Raw genomic sequence first — 16,749 nt, forward strand, 5'->3', positions numbered from 1 at the left:
ATGCACAAGAAAGTAGTTCATTTGCAACACTAAAAGAATGGTGTTGATTTACTACTTTTTCGAAATCACATTCATTTGCAGTCAAATGCATGCAAAACTAATCTATGTGCAAGTTTACAGTTTCCTGTGCTTCCATATTCCTGTGTAAAATTGTGTGTAAGCTGCACATAGGCCGAGGGAAATGGAGCCCAATGTACAAAAGCACAGTATTTGTAGGTCTTGCTTACCAGACAGCTTCTAATAGAGTGTAGGGAAAAGCGTCATGTGAACCATACCACTAAAGTACAGTTAGTGCCCGCTTACCATTGGTTGGCTGACTTTTTATTCTCATATGCTTGTTTTTTACTCAGTGCCTTGCCTTCCTCTTCTTGTACTTGGTCCTCGCTACAATATAGCCTCTTTACCGTCCTTTCGAATGGCTGACGTGTATGCTCCCGAAGCTACTTTTTAACTTTTCATTAAGCAGTCATGAGTGTGCATGTGTTTTCTTTCTTTCTCTCTTTTTCTCTTTGCTGCATACCCCCTCAAATACCTCTGCCCTGGTGCTTTTCTATCTCTAACAGTCCTTGCAAAACATGTTTTATTTAATTTTACTTTTTAGGGGGCCTGGCACTGGGATTTGCTGCCAAGCCACTCCACATTCAACCATTTTGTGCACCTCTATTGCTCCCTCACCCCTACCCATTCCGTCTATGTTTCACATTGTCCGTATTCCAATGTTCCCCTGCCCCTCGAGGTCAGCCACTTCGCTATCCAAAAAGCACTTTCACACCAATTAAATTATATTTTTTTATTTATCAATTCAAGTGGTATTCAGTACCTTTTATTGTGATATTGCTTTCTTTTGAATACACACGATATCCTGAGTTGATGAGGTGGGAGGAGGAACACTATATTTATAATTTCTTGTAATATATGTATTTTGCACTTATTGTGCACTTTGAAATCGCGTGTTATTTATGTTGGCTTTAACCTCTTCAGTGCTGGTGGTGAAAATTCATATATAGCACTTAATTCACATACTGTTACCCACATCATTGGTATGTGTAGATGAGAACTGAGAGAAAGAGTTTGAATACATTTGTATTTGTTGTCAATTGAGGGGTGTCCAGTGTGCTGTTGACAGGATAAGATTACTTGGAAGCTTCTGTGAAGGCAGGAGTTTGGTCATAATGTCAAAAGGCACATAACAGTGAATTCTGGGGTGTCCTGAGCACCCCATGCCTACATGTAAAATTAAGGAAGCGGCTTTGAGAACGATAGAGAAAATGATGTAATTTGAGACCAAACTAGGGAGAGTTGTAGAGTGTTTGTTGGTAAAATGACACACCGTGTTGCCTGAATGATGGTGTGGCTGAGATCGGTTGTGCTCATTCTCTGTTTAAGCATGTGATTGTGAGAGGGAAAAGCTAGAATCTATCTGCAGAGTGAGACATAGAAGAATAGGTTCTCGTCCTCTGGCGGTGCTTTTTTTTTACCCCTGCTCCAAGGAGAAAAGCTTTATGTAAGAGGGACACAACAGTGACGTTAAAAGATTTGACAGGTTTCTGTCTTTTTATTTTTTTTAGTTCTGACTCTCCATCCCTCAGAGAACATTTTTGTTTTGTGGTGTCCATAGGTCCACGTGGACCCTCATCAAATAGATGGACAGAGGGTAAGGGTCCTTTCCTGTATCAACCTCTGGCTGACTAGACCCATGTATTAGATGAGTATGGTTGGAGATGAATGTTTTTTGTTTTTTTAAGGATTGAGAAACTTGATATATCTACTTCATATGTACCTACACTAGTCATATTGAGTGTCATTGATGATTAAGGTAGTCACTAGGGAGATGTTTTTCGGATCAATATCCGATTGTGAGGGTCTGCATCTGCTGTGCAATACTCGTATTTGTTGTTTTCCCTCACAATTGTTTGTAGTTTGTAATTCATTTAAAATGAAAAATATCGAAAGTATTCTTTTTTGAAGGTAAGGCGTCCTTTGCTAGCTCACTATCATCCTTGTGAAATGTTGTAGAAAACAGCCCTATCAGAGATTCCCCAAATCCAGCCACCAAGTCGCATAGCCGAAGCAATAAGGCCTTAGGACGTCAGAGAAAGAATGATTTCAAACTTTTGCTAAAGTAAGTATTATATAAATAATGAAACATTCAATTTTGTAAAGCAGCTTCATTGCACTCACAGACAAAGTAAGAATGGGGCAGTGTTGCGGTTCTGTGCCAACTTTCCTGGATTTTCTTTGCAGGTGATCTGAAAGTACGTGGCCCTGATTATAAGTTCAGGGTTAAATTAGGATCCAGTAATAAACAGGAGTTTATCAATAATCTGATAGTTACTGATCAGGGTATTTCCTGCTACTTGATAAAGGCTACGCCTTGTGCAATTTTCCCATGGTAAATTTCAGCAGGACACATCTACCAAAATGTAGTGAGGGGAAATGCATGTAAAAGAAGAAAAACATGCAAAATATGGCAGTAAATACCACATCCACACATTATTCATTTTTTCAAGGGGTAAAATTTGAAATGTGAAAGCTTTACCGCACATGATATATACTGCACTGGAGATTTTCAATATTCACATGGAACAGCAAATAAGGAATATCTTAGGGGCAGATTTATAGAAAGTGGCGCTGCACCAAGGGCAGCACCACTTTCCCTACTCCTCTTAGCAGCCCCTACCGACCACCATGTGTGCGCTGTATTTAAAATACGGTGCACCATAGTGCAGGTAGGGGGCAATAGCATCATTTCACTTGACGCTATTGATGTACTCTTCAGGAGTAGCGACAAAATATTTGAGCAGACGTTAAAAGTGCCGTAAAAAATGGCACAAGGAAATCGTATAGATTTCCTCACGCCATTTTCCGGCTCCCCTAATGGGGGAACGCCCCCTTTGCATACATTATGCCTGCCGCAAGCATTGCGCAACCATGTAAATACGGCGCAGAGATTTTGGCCTTGTTGGGCCACATTAACGTCATTAATAATGACATTAATGTGGCGCAAGGTGGCACTAGGGGACTATAAATATCCCCCTTAGTGCGTTCTTGCTCACTTATAATCAGGGTCCGGTGTCTCAATGACTCATTCTTTCTTCAGCACTCTTGCCATTGTTGGCAAATAGATTCCTGTTCACTGTCCTTGATACAATCGTGGCCCTAAAAGGACTTGGCTTTGTCATTTGTGTGTTATCTACATGCCAAGCGGATTCACTTCACAGGCTTTGCAGTAAAGGAAGGAAACAAAGGCAGAACAAAGAAAGGGGTTAACAAGCACTTCTTCCTCCCTCCTCTCCCATTGAGAACATTGCAATAATTCAGAGTTCCAGCAGAGTGAGCAGTCTGAGGGTGAAAGATTACAAGGTGCAGAGCCAATACTGTTCAATTGATTGACCAAACTCAAGTGCTTGTAAACACTCTTTAACAATGTGGGGCATGCAGTGATGTGCAACATTTGTGACAACAAACCCCAGCACACATAAATAACTTTCAAATGATAAATACATCACACTTCCTTTTAATTTACTTCTATCTGATCTTTCACCAAACGTTTTTTTCATTGAAATAATCTAGCAGTGCATTTGAATATTAGAGGGTTCTGAATTGCACTTGTTCGAAATACATTAGTGGGTGTTTGCACTGTTGCTTCCCAAGTTCACAGACTGTATTAATTAAGTTGATACAATGCACTCAAACTTCCACAGACTGGACAGCCAAAAAGGGGAATTTTCCTCTGGACGACTGATTTAAATATCGGTGTGAATCTCAGTGAAATGTGTTCATCCTCCAGAGTCATCTCTGTGATCAGGAAATGCCATTTGAAATCCGACCCCGTTCTTTAATACAGGTTCAAGATGCTAATATTCGTGGCGCAATTGTTATAAAATGTCAATATTTTCTACTGTCAAACCAAATTATAAAACAAAGATAGATTTTTATAAAAGCTGGATTTCCAGTCAGGAAAACTGGACACACATAAACAGAATTCTTTGCGAGTATTTGGGGCTGCTTTAGGTAGAAATGACTATCACTTTCTCTCTTAACTAGGTCGATCTGAAAAGTTTTCAAATATATTTCACAAGGTAATATGCACAATTATGTCCGCCACATTTTTTTAAAAATAGCATTGTCGTCTGCTAATAGCAAAACAATGTCAAGAAATAGCATTCCAGACTTAGATGTTAAAAGAGGAGTTAGGCAGATTTTCAAATTTATTGATAAATGGTCACTTTCAGATATTCCAAAAAGCAGTAGTATGCATATGTGTGTCTGTGTGCGTGAATGACCAATCCCAGGGGACAGAAGTCTATCTGTCTATCTATCTATCTATCTATCTATCTATCTATCTATCTATCTATCTATCTATCTATCTATCTATCTATCTATCTATCTATCTATCTATCTATCTATCCGTCTGTCAGTCTGCCTGTCCATCTAGCTAACCTATCTATCTGTCTATCAAAAGAAGAATAAAGTAACGTTATTGTTAGACGTTATAAAAAAAGATCTGTTTTTGTTCTAAAAAAAAACCCATAGAAATTCACAAAAAAAAAACAAAGGGCCTTATTTTCAAGGCTTTTGTGTCGCCATAGTGTCATTTGTTTATGCTATGGTGGCGCAAACATTGTCCCACACAGTGCTGCATTTACAAACTCACACAAGGGTACCATTGCACCCGTTTGTAAAGCCTTGTGCCATAATATGCTTGCACCAGGTATAATGTATGCAAACTAGGTGCTCCCCTGCAAAAAAGCCCCACAGGAATAGCACAATGCAGTGCATTACTGGGCCAAATTGTAGGCCCAATGCTTTGTAGACAGCTGACCCTGGCTGGCCATGACCATCAGCCTTGCGCTGCTGTGGTGTTGCATTCAATTTCACTGTGTACAGTAGTAGTCTTCAAGCATCAGCGGTGAGCCACAGATGCAGAAGGGTCAAGCCTTTGGCAAGCTACAAGAGCATATACAGGATCATAGGTTAATATAGGTTGGTACAGCTTATTCTGGTTTTGCAGCAACAAGACACTGAAGCTTGAAGATGCAGCAAATCCATGCCTGGATCCATGGTAACAAGGTGGTTAACTGGAACCTGTGGAGGATTCATAAATCCCACAAAATGCTGCATTTTTAAAACATGTCTACTATGGGGCAGTCCCCTTGCGCCCATCATATAAGCCTGGCTGACAGGGATTGCTCTTCATGTCCTTTTATGTGCCTTTTTTCACTGACTTTCAGGAAGGGGTGACTAAGGCCCCGTATCCTGTAACGAAAAAAATGATCCACCAACTCATCAGATTTCAACATTATTTAAATTTTGGAGCCATAAATGTCAGTCATTCTCATACCACTGATCCTATAAGAAGTAAAGGTCCAGATATCTCTAAAATTTCACCTTCTCATGCTGGACACAAACACCTTTTTAAATGCTAATTTCTTATAAACTATTGAGCCAACCAAAATGAGCACAGTCCATGAGAAAAGTTCTTTCTTCTTGCCAAATTCGGAGTAATTTTATCAGCTGTGTTTGTCTGTATCAAAGAGCAAAGGCCCATATTTATAGTTTTTGACGCAAACCAGCGCCGCTGCTGGTTTGCGTAATTTTTTTTACAGCCAGCTAACGCCATTCCCACGCACAATGCGGGCGCCTTTTTTAAGGAATGACGTTAACCGGCGCTGCGGACTGGTCTGAGTAAAAAAAGAATTGACTCAAAACAGGCAGCACCGGCGTAGGGGAAAATGGGGTTTGTGCGTCAAAAAATGGTGCAAGTCAAGTCTGAGGCAAAAATCAGGCCTCAAACCGGACTTGCGAAATCTTTTGACGCACAACCCCCATTGAAATGACTCCTGTCTTAGCAAAGACAGGAGTCATTCCCCCTTGCCCAATGGCCATGCCCAGGGGACTTCTGTCCCCTGGGATTGGTCATTGGGCACAGTGGCATGTAGGGGGGCCCAAATTAGGCCCCCCTATGCCACTTTAAAAAAATGAAAAAAAACACTTACCTCAACTTACCAGTACTGACCTGGGATGGGTCCCCCCCATCCATGGGTCTCCTTCAGGGATGGGCGAGGGTGGCAGGGGGTGTCCCTGGGGGCAGGAAAGGGCACCTCTGGACTCCTTCCGAGCCCACAGGTCCCTTAACACCTGCCCTGACCCAGGCGTTAAAAAACGGCGCACATCAGGCTGTGCACTGTTTTTTAAGGCCCACCCACTCCTGTGCGTCAAAATGATGCTAGAGTATAAATAAGGCGCACAGGCCTTAAAGTCATTTTTTGGGCGGGAACACCTACCTTGCATAACATTAACGCAAGGCAGTCTCCTGCCTCAAAAAATGACGCACACAGTGGAATTTTGACGTCCGCAGGGTTGGGTGTCAGAGTTTAAATATGGGGCAAGGTTTGCACCGCATGTGCGTCAAACTTTTTGACGCACATTCGGCGCAAACAGAGTATAAATATGCTCCAAAGAATCTCATGGCAACTAATCAGTGAAATTTCACTTCTGGGATCCTTCTTTTTCTTGGCCCTTGTTTGACAGATCTACATGAAATCTCTATAGCAATTTCCCACCTGTTGTGCAGACCCCAAAGAACTATGTGGACTAAGTCAATAGTTTTGATTCTGAGTTGCATGGTTGTGTGAAGGTATTGGTAGTGGTGAAATCTATTAAATTGAGTTATGATGTCTGGTGTGATGCCCAGAGAATGTGCTCCAAACTCGATGCAGTGATATGTCAGCACACTTTTAGAGTGCATAAGTAAGCAAAGAAGTGTGACAATGGGTTTGCTGGCAGCCATATAAAAGCGTGCAGAACTTCTTATAGGTACTTGGTTTTAGGTTATGAAAAAGTCAGGGCTTGATGGCTCTTCTAAATTGCAAATGGTTGTTCGTAGGTCAAGATAGATTTTCTTGAACAATTTATGACATAGGTTGTGTGTCTGTACTGTGAAACAGCTATTTTCTTCACTGGATTTATGGTACATGAGAATAACCATTAATGGGAGCATGTCTGATCTTAGGTTCTCCTTTAGTTGTTTATTCTATCTTTTGATTGTAGGTAGTGCTTAATTTTTTAAAAAAAAATAAGTGTCAGCACTGTCACAGAAGCTGCCATTGCTGCCAAATGCCAGTATAAATGCTCCTTAAAAGCACCACAGTCCTACAAATGTGTAACTGGAATCTGGAAGGATGACCTGGACAAGATATAATCATTATTTTTAAGTGTAGTTTTTATTTTTAAACTGAAGTGTGCTGCTAACAAATCGTCAGACAATGCCACCATGTGTTAGACTTTCATTGTAAGTGCCAGTGTTTAGGATTAAACACCGTCACAAAATAAGCACTGATTGTAGGAAACTAGATTCCAGCTCGTTGATCACCTGATATGCAATGCTGAGAGTTTTAATTTTCAGAATTTAATGAGTGTATGTCCTTCTTTACTCTCTCCCCCAATCCCATTTCTTCTCACATCTCAGTGCCCCACCACCTGCCTCAGTAGGTTTTGAGTTACTGTCCTGACTCCAGATTATAAAGTTCTGACCCGAGTTGAAACTCCACAGGTGTCTGTCAGTGGGAGAGTAGTAAATGAAACATGTACAGATGCTTTCATTGGGAAACGGAACCTTTCAGAGTTCACCTTTTATCCACTAGAGGTATACAGTGTCATAGAAAGTGGAGGTGTGTTGCTATGGAAACTAAAACTTGCAGCTGGAGGAAGCAACTTCCTGCTTGAGGCAGACTTGCATGTGTGATATGAGTGAGATTCTCAGCTAGTGCAGTGTTCATACAATAATTGTGTGCTTGCAAGCAGACTGTTTTAGCTGGAGTTGCTGTTGTGTGTGCTGCAGAGTTCTCGAGGAAGCCGACAAGGTTTATGCTGGAAGAAAGGGCAGTCAATTTCTCCACACAGCCAAGCATCTCGTGAAAGTTTTTGGATATTGTTTACACCTTGTACTTTCCTTATTCATTTTATTGTCATCGGATCATCTTTCTTCTCCAAAAAACATATTCCTCATGAATAGGACTGATATAAACAAAGCAACTCTCTTAGCCCTTACCACTCCTCCCTCATTCAGATGTCTAGTATTTGTACACCTCCTTTCCAATGTGGAAGTGCAGTGATAGTATAATGGAGAAATGCCAAACATCAGCCAAGGAGGGCCGTATGCATGCCAGATATTCTAAATTTCGATATAGGATACAATTGCATACATAAAATCTAATTGAAGCCAATTTACAAAATCACAAACCTGAAATACTGGTAAGAATCAACTCTTGTGGCCCTTCGTTAGATAGCTCTAGTACAGTATCACCTCTTTCCCATCCCAGTGAGTAACAGATTACTCTTGGTCATGTTAGAACCACTGTTCGAGGCTGTTAGTGCTAAGATGCAGATAGATCATACATTTTTGATCTGTTCCTCGTGTCACTAAATTCAGCAGATTGTGACTAGTTTATGTTTATGAGCGCACAGGTGAAAAACTGAGGTAGAAAACTGCACTGACGCATTTTAAATGTGCATGTTTCTTGGATTTCAAATTTGACATTGATGCCTTTCTGATTTTATCACATGCTAGAAAGTTACAGTTGATGTTAAAGTGTAATTTAGACTCTAAACTAATAGCTAATGTCTGAACAAATTTGCATTTCTAATGTTTAGTGAAAGAGTAATGACTTTGAAAACACGCGCAAGTGAGAAAATGCACTCCTCTGTTATATTTAATATGATGCAATAACAAAGTATTTACAATTTATAATGAACTGTTTTACTTACACTGATGATATGTCATTAATGCTGAATGTATAAGTTTGCACATTATGGGGGTTATTACTACATTGGCGGTAAAAGCCGCTTACCGCCATGCAGAGGACCTCCAACACACCGCCGCGGACGCGGAATTTCGCCACAGCTATTACGACCCACATCTTGAAATTCGACAAAATTCAGGCACCCACAGAAGTCCGCCACACCAAAGGTCAGTGATAAACTGGCGAAAACAAAACCTCCACCGTCACGCCAACAGAAATACGCCCATGCTATCACGACCCACGAATCCACGCGGCGGTCTTTCAACCGCGGTATTCCATTGGCGGTACACACCGCCGCTCTCAAAATACACACACATCTCCAAAACACCACCACATTGGACAATGTGAAATACATACACCTGATACACACACCACTCCAACACACCCAATACAATATAAAACACACACCCACATCACCCAGAAACCCCTATGGCCACCATTACAGAGAGAAGGCCAGAGAGAGACACCACCATCAACAAACTAGCAGCCACAGGCACTCAACACCATCCCCCACACAACTGCCACGCACAAAACACCACACACCACACACCACTACATATCACCACACTTATCACCACACACACCACCCCACACATCACCTACACCACCCCATGGCACGGCAAAGACACTCCAGGTTCTTGGATGAGGAGCTCAGGGTCATGGTGGAGGAAATCGTCGGGTAGAGCCACAGCTATTTGGATCACAGGTGCAGCACACCTCCATAGCTAGGAAGATGGAGCTATGGCGAAGAATAGTGGACAGGGTCAACGCAGTGGGACAGCACCCAAGAAATCGGGACGACATCAGGAAGAGCTGGAACGACCTACGGGGGAAGGTGCGTTCCGTGGTCTCAAGACACCACATCGCGGTACAGTGGACTGGCGGCGGAGCCCCACCTCCTCACCCACAACTAACAACATGGGAGGAGTAGGTCTTGGCGATTCTGCATCCTGAGGGCCTCGCAGGAGTCGGTGGAGGAATGGACTCTGGTAAGTCAAATCTTAACTATCATATCCCCCACCATACCTGCATGCTATCACAGACCCCCAACCTCGCCCCCTCCCCTATCACTCCAACTCTTCATAAATGTACTAATAACAAACACCACCCATCCCAACACCAAGCCCTGCATGACAAAACAAAGCATGGATACCCATCACTAAAGCATGCCCACTGCACATACCCATAACACCCACCCTCAACCATCATCACACAAGCCCCCACACAGGAATGCTAGCACTGGGGTACACGGTCACCCACCCATTGCACACCATGACACACACAGATGCAATAATCATGCTTTTACACCCCTGCAGGACCACTACCCAACGTCACCAGACAGGAGGGTCCAGACATCTCCACCCCACCCACAGAAGAGGCCCACAGTAATGACAGCAGCTCTGTCAAACTGGATCCAGATGACAAGCCCGGACCATCGTGGGCCTCGGGACAGTCGGTTCCCCTCACACAGGCACAGCCCACCACAGACCTTCTACCCTCTGGTAACACCACCACAGCACCCACCCAGCGGGCCCATACCTCCGTGCCCAGGACACGTCAATCAGCTGTGTGTCCACCACTACAGGCAACCCAGGATAACCCACCACCCCAACAACAACAGGGACCTGGGGGCAGTGGCAGTGGGCACACGGTCCAGGGAACGTAGGGCAAGGAACACAGGGGAACTGGGAGGGCTGCCGTGCGACAGGGGGCGGACAGGCCAAGGGAACCCACTCTCCACGAGGCCCTCTCCTCCATCATGGGAACATACCACCACTCCCAGGAGACGATGGCAACGGTCCTGGCCAAGTTTCAGAAGACCCAGCACATGCAGGAGGAACAGTATTTGTGGTTCAGGGAGGAACTCAGAACCATCAGCTCCGCCCTGGGCACCATCGAAGGGGTGCTGAAGGAAATACTTAACACCAGGAGGGACACTGTGGCACTCCAAGGGGCCCCTGACACTAGCATGGACGATGAACTGCCCACCAACTCCGCTGGCGCTAGTGGACAGGAGGCACCGCCACAGGACCACCACACCAGCACCCCACCCCCTGCAGACGGAGAACCACCCCGCAAGCGGTCCCTGAGATCCAGGAACAAGACAGAGCACGATGCCAAGACCCCCGCCAAGAAATGAGACCACCCTGATTGTCATCCTACTGTCCCACTTTGTAACCCTGTCCATATTGGAACTTCCCCAGCTCCACTTCCTATGCCCATATGGGCAATGCACCTGTGAGACTAATAGACTGGACTCTGCCATGGACATTCCTCCACCATCACCCCTCACCATTTTACAACCCCCCTCCAATATTTAGCACTTCAATAAACACCCTTGAAGCACAAAACAATCTGGAGTCAGTCTGTGATTTTGAAAATGTGTATTAGCAATGACAGTGACAAAATGCGTTTTCAAATGTAATGTCAACATACCTATGTCACACATCTCAAGTCCATGAGGAATCTAAGCACATGACACACATTGGAAACCACACCTGTGAAACCGTAAGGGAAATGTACAACTCAGTGATCATATACAGGTTGAAATCGAGAGACAGGATAGAGGTAGAAGTGTGAAAGTACTTGTAGTAAGCAGGAATGTTTTCTCACCTGTGTGTCACTGGAAATATTGCTGGATAACTGAGTCCCTGTTGTCAATGTCTTCTTCCTCTGCTTCCTCCTCATCACTGTCCACAGGCTCCACAGCTGCCACAACACCGTCATCTGGACCATCCTCCTGCAGAAAAGGCACCTGTCATCGCAAAGCCAAGTTATGAAGCATACAGCAGGCCACGATGATCTGGCACACCTTCTTTGGTGAGTAGAAAAGGGAACCACCTGTCATATGGAGGCACCTGAACCTGGCCTTCAGGAGGCCGAAGGTGCGTTCGATCACCCTCCTAGTCTGCCCATGGGCCTCATTGTAGCGTTCCTCTGCCCTGGTCCTGGGATTCCTCACTGGGGTCAGTAGCCATGACAGGTTGGGGTAACTAGAGTCCCCTAATAGCCACACACGGTGCCTCTGGAGTTGACCCATCACATAAGGGATGCTGCTATTCCTCAGGATGTAGGCGTCATGCACAGAGCCAGGGAACATACCATTTACCTGGGAGATGTACTGGTCTGCCAAACATACCATCTGTACATTCATGGAATGATAACTCTTCCAGTTCCTGTACACCTGTTCACTCCTGTGGGGGGGGGGGGGGAACCAGAGCCACATGGGTCCCATCAATGGCACCTATGATGTTGGGGATATGTCCAAGGGCATAGAAGTCACCTTTAACTGTAGGCAAATCCTCCACATGAGGGAAAACAATGTACCTCCGCATGTGTTTCAGCAGGGCAGACAACACTCTGGACAACACGTTGGAAAACATAGGCTGGGACATCCCTGATGCCATGGCCACTGTTGTTTGAAGTGACTCACTTGCAAGGAAATGGAGCACTGATAGCACCTGCACTTGAGGGGGGATTCCTGTGGGATGGCGGATTGCTGACATCAGGTCAGGCTCCAACTTGGCACACAGTTCCTGGATTGTGGCACTGTCAAACCTGTAGGTGATGATCAAACTTCTTTCCTCCATTGTCGACAGGTTCACCAGCGGTTGGTACATGGGAGGATTCCGCCATCTCCTCACATGTCCCAGCGGACGGTGCCTAGGAAGGACAACAGCGACCACGGACTCAAAAAACTCAGAGGTATGTACTCACAGTCTACACAGAACACCATTCATACACAAAATGTGGCCTGTATTTGTGTTGTGAGACAAGGCCTAGGTATGCGTGACACAGTTGGTAATTAGGCCATGTGGGCCCCTGAAATGGCGGCTGCCTGACCTCTAAAGTGGGACAATGGGATGTGAGGTAACTGCACTGGTGTTGTACACCGTCACGGTAGGCGGTCGAAGACCGCAGCACAATGCTGCATTGGTTAACATTGGACCCTATGGGTCCCAGGAGCCAATGACGATGTACGCCGGCGGCGATGGTACGCACCGCCGCGGACATGACCGCCATTTTCTATCTGTTCAATCACTCGATACCTGATCTTCGACAGGAGAGGACCTACCCTGCAAGTGCTGCTGTCACCTCGGTCTGGAAGAGACAATGGCTCATGCGTCTGGGGAAAGGGCCCCTCCCTTCACTGCAGAGGAGTTGGAGAAGCTTGTGGATGGGGTCCTCCCCCAGTACACGCTACTCTACGGTCCTCCAGACCAACAGGTAAGTACACAGGGAGCACGTTGCATGGGCTCTGCCTGTGTGGAGAGGGCTGGTTGTAAGAATGAAGGGGGCACAGTTCTGCGTGCATGAAGGACTGTGAATGCATGTGCCACATGGCAAGGGTAGGGATGTGGGCCACTCACTTAGACGGTGCAGTTGGTAAGGACTTCTCTTCTTCACCTGTACATGTCATGTAGGTCAGCGCCCACAAGAAGGTGTGCCATCGCCAAGGACGTCCGGACCCTGGGGGGCCACCACAGACGGAGCACCCACTGCCGGAAAAGATGGGAGGACATTTGCCGCTGGAGCAAGAATACGGCGGAGGCTCAGCTGGGGATGGCCTCCCAACGTGGGAGGGGTGCCCGTCGAACCATGACCCCCCTGATGTTCCGGATCCTGGCGGTGGCCTACCCTGAGTTGGATGGGCGCTTGAGGGCATCACAGCAGACACAAGGGGGTGAGTACAACATCATTCAGCGGACTTTGCGAGCAGTGAAGGTGTCTGGGTGGGGGAGGAGGGCTGTGGGTTTCCCTAGGCCAGGGCGAGTTCCGTAGGCTAGGCCCCTCCGTAATGCAGGCCATGTGGCACCCCACTCCAACTCTGTAGAGTGCCAAGTACAGGTATTCATGCCCCTGTGTCATCTATGTGTGCAGATGTCGTCCATAGCCATGTAGACCATATCCCAGGAATTGCATCTGTAGAGCGCAACAGCGCAACGTAGTGCAGGGGGCTGCTGTGTCTGTATTGTCCGCCAACGGTAGCGGTAAGCCATGCACTCAACCTGTCTTTCTTCTGTGGTCCCCCCCTTTTTGTGGTCTCCCTGTTCTTGTGTGCATCAGCATCATCAGGCGGAGGTACAGTGGCACCGGAGCACGAGGGAGCTGTATCCCACATGGCCATGGAGGGCCACACCACAGACTCAGAATACACCAGTGGGACGGAGGGTGAGGGGAGCACCACGGCGGTCACAGGATCTGCAACCAGCGACACGGACTCGTCCTCCGATGGGAGCTCCCTTGTGGTGGCGGCAAAATCTGTGCCCCCCACTTCTACAGGTACAGCCGCCGCCCCCCCTACCAGCACCGCCCTCCCAGCAGTCCCTCAGCGTGTGCCCCGTGCCCGCTCACCCAGGAGGGTAGGCATCACCTTCGCCCCAGGCACCTCAGCCCCTGCCCCAGTCACCTCTGCTGCCCTCAGTGAGGAGGCCATTGACCTCCTCAGGTCCCTCACTGTTGGGCAGTCTACCATTTTGAATGCCATCCAGGGTGTAAAAAGGGAATTGCAACACACAAATGCATTCCTGGAGGGCATTCATTCTGGTCAGGCTGCCCTTCATCGAACCCTGCAAAATCTGGCCTCAGCACTGATGGCAGCCATTGTCCCTGTATCTAGCCTCCCCCCTCCTACTTCCTTCACCCAGACCCAAGACCCTGTACCGCAGCGTATCCCAAGCACACCATCAGACCAGCCTGCACACACCTCACCACACAAGGGAAGCTCAGGCAAACATAAGCATCACACATCCCACAGGCACTCACGCAAGCATCACACACATACAGACACACCACCATCCACTGCCTCCACTGTGTCCCCCTCCTCCTCGTCTCCCTCCTCCATCCCAGTCTCGTCTACACTCACACCTGCATGCACTACAGCCACTACGTCCCGCACCAGCACACGCACCACCACACGCCGCTCACGTGCACTCACCACCCCCACTACCATTTACACGTCCCCTGTGTCCTCTCCCAGTGTGTCTGTGACGCCCCCTCCGAAGATACACAAATGCAGGCACACACCCACCCAAAAGCCATCCACCTCACGACAGCCTCCAGCCCATGCACCTGCACCTGCACCCAAATCGACAAAAGTTACACCTCCTACAACAACCACCTCTTCCTCCACTCCCAAACCCCCTCCATCTACCCATACCAGTGTCTCCAAACAATTTTTCCTGTCCCCCCTTAACCTATTTCCCACCACTCCCCCTTCCAACTCATAGGTCCCGTACTAGCACCTCAGCCAAAAAATCTCCGGGACCAGTGGTGCCTGTTGTTACAGGTATGTGGAGTGCACCGGCCACCAGGACAACCAGTGCGGCACGGAGCCACAGCACAGCCAGTCCACCCCTTGTGCAGCACCAGAAGTTGGACAGTGCTCGGCGGGAGAGGGGGAAGACTCCAGCCAGCAAAGCCGCTCACAAGGGTCTCGGGGGGAGTGTGGACTCAGCTGTGACTCCTCCCAAGGTGGGGAAGGGGCATAAGAAATCTCCAAAGTCTGGGAGGAGCAGCACGGCTGAGAAGACTGCCATCATACCCGCTGCCCAGGAGGCCACCGCCAGCCCCATTGTCACTGGCCAGGAGGCCACCGCCAGAGTCACTGCCCAGGAGGCCAACCCCATCTTCACTGGCCAGGAGGCCACCGCCAGAGTCACTGCCCAGAAGGCCAGCCCCATCGTCACTGGCCAGGAGGCCACCACCAGAGTCACTGCCCAGGAGGCCAGCCCCACCGTCACTGGCCAGGAGGCCCCAACCAGCCACAGCCCAGCTGGCCAGGAGGGCCCCGCAAGCCACAGCCCAGCTGACCCATGAAGGACCGCCAGCCACAGCCCTGCTGGGCAATGAAGGACCGCCTTGGCAAGCACCGCTGAACAGGCCTGACACTGGCAACTCAAGCACCGCTGAACAGGCCAGGGTCCGCTGAACAGGGCAAAGACTGCCATGGAATGCACCGCCAGCCCATTTGCGGCAGGGGCAGTGATGCAACTGGGACCGTCACGGGGTGTGTGCTGCACTCTGGGCACCAGTCCCCCTCCAGAACCAGTGGAGACTTGCATCCACTCCATCTGTCCTGCACAGGATGAAGCACTCTGGGCACAAAGCCCCCTCCAGAACCAGTGGAGACTTGCATTCACTACCTCAGTCCTTGGCAGAATGAAACACTCTGGGCACAAAGCCCCCTCCAGAACCAGTGGAGACTTGCATCCACTCCGTCTGTCCTTAGCAGGATTAAGCACTCTGGGCACAAAGCCCCCTCCAGAACCAGTGGAGACTAGCATCCACTCCGTCTGTCCTGCACAGGATAAAGCACTCTGGGCACAAAGCCCCCTCCAGAACCAGTGGAGACTTGCATCCACTCCGTCTGTCCTGCACAGGATGAAGCACTCTGGGCACAAAGCCCCCTCCAGAACCAGTGGAGACTTGCATCCACTACCTCAGTCCTTGGCAGGATGAAGCACTCTGGGCACAAAGCCCCCTCCAGAGCCAGTGGAGACTTGCATCCACTCCGTCTGTCCTTGGCAGGATGAAGCACTCTGGGCACAAAGCCCCCTCCAGAACCAGTGGAGACTGTTATCCACTTGAGAGACTGTGGCTTTGTTCTCCTCAGGATGGTACAGTGGGCAACCCACCCACTGCAGAGACTTGAGAGACTGTGGCTTTGCACTCCCCAGGATGGTACAGTGGGCAACCCACCCACTTGGGAGACTTGAGAGACTGTGGCTTTGCACTCCCCAGGATGGTACAGTGGGCAACCCACCCACTTGGGGACTTGAGACACTGTGGCTTTGCACTCCCCAGGATGGTACAGTGGGCAACCCACCCACTGCAGAGACTTGAGAGACTGTGGCTTTGCACTCCCCAGGATGGTACAGTGGGCAACCCACCCACTTGGGAGACTTGAGACACTGTGGCTTTGCACTCCCCAGGATGGTACAGT

Source organism: Pleurodeles waltl, chromosome 8 (assembly GCF_031143425.1).
Source record: "Pleurodeles waltl isolate 20211129_DDA chromosome 8, aPleWal1.hap1.20221129, whole genome shotgun sequence".
Taxonomy (NCBI): Eukaryota; Metazoa; Chordata; class Amphibia; order Caudata; family Salamandridae; genus Pleurodeles; species Pleurodeles waltl.